General features: G+C 34.5%; 1 long non-coding RNA gene across 1 annotated transcript; it reads right to left on the bottom strand.

The window, feature by feature from the left end:
* Window positions 1–504: 504 nt before the first annotated feature.
* On the bottom strand, window positions 505–1245 carry LOC107682854 (uncharacterized). The gene is made up of 3 exons (XR_001633610.1): window positions 963–1245; window positions 716–760; window positions 505–549 (listed from the first exon to the last, which is right to left on the bottom strand). It is a non-coding gene; the product is annotated as an uncharacterized LOC107682854 (long non-coding RNA).
* Window positions 1246–1251: the final 6 nt, after the last annotated feature.

Below are 1251 nucleotides of genomic sequence, written 5' to 3'. Positions count from 1 at the left end.
TGTATGATGTTTTGTTTTCAGTTGAAGCAGATACTGTATAAGGCAGAGACAGTCCACTCTTACATATGTGAATGTTTCTTTACTTTACAATGTGCATTAACTGGATTAGACTGATTTTTTTCCCCATACATTTGAGCTTAAGAAGCACAATTTATGGTACCACATTGTTGTCCGGTTTTGGTGAGGTTATGAATATGGCTGCTGGGACAACAAATCTGCCTTAAAAGGACATTCCTTGAACACAGTTATACATACTTAAAGATTTACATACATACAGAAAATAAAAAGACATATGGAAATATAACCAACAAATTATTAATAAAAGATAGAAAAAATATAAGAAAATAAAGCAGTAAAGATAAAAATATCTATAGATACATAGAAATAATATAATGCAAATTCAAGTAAAGAGAGGAGAATTAAACTGCATGAGAAAAACATCCTTAATGAGATGAAAATTTCAATCATGATGAAAATGAATATCGATGGAAAAATTTTGATTACCTGTGGGCTCTACTTCAATTTGTTCTTCTGTTTGGTTAATTTCCTCTGTTAAATGAATAAACAAGCAAGAAGGAAATATAATTACACGTTAATATAGATTTACAAAACAGACATTAAGCATAGAATGTATGACTCAACACAACTTTCTGTACAGATTAGGAAATCTTCCCATTCTTTATCTTTTATATAATCATAAAATTGAATTACCAACCTGCTTCGTCATCCTCAGGCTGCTCTTCTTCAGCAGCTGCATCCTCTGTAACAAGACAGAGACATTTCACAACAAAGCAAATATAACTTCCTGTTATCTCTGTGTAGTATCTGATATTAACAGATAATGTTAGCATCCGCATTATTGTACTTATTGTACCATTTTAACATAGAAGACATTTTGGGTATTATTTCTTGCTGCTGTATAATAACCACCTGAGTGAACTTGCGAAAACAAGAAAACTTACCCTCTTCTTCTATATTCTCTGCCTCAAGCTCTGTTTCCTCCGATGTGGAGTCTTGTACTTCCTCATCTTCCTCAGCTTGCTCATCTGTTTCTTCTATTATAACTTCCTCTTCTGTTACAGTTTCTTCTGCAGAGACTGACTCCTCAACGGTCTCTTCAGGTGTTTCTACTTCTTCCACTGGTTCTGTTGTTTCAGGTTCCTCCTCTTGTTCAGGTTCCTCAACAGCTTCTTCTACCGGTTCAAGCTCCTCAACAGCTTCTTCTACCGGTACAACCTCCTCCACAGCTTC

This window comes from Sinocyclocheilus anshuiensis, unplaced genomic scaffold (assembly GCF_001515605.1).
Source record: "Sinocyclocheilus anshuiensis isolate Anshui unplaced genomic scaffold, SAMN03320099.WGS_v1.1 C32659582, whole genome shotgun sequence".
Taxonomy (NCBI): Eukaryota; Metazoa; Chordata; class Actinopteri; order Cypriniformes; family Cyprinidae; genus Sinocyclocheilus; species Sinocyclocheilus anshuiensis.
Note: the sequence above shows the minus strand (reverse complement) of the source record. Positions and strands in the feature narration are given on the sequence as shown.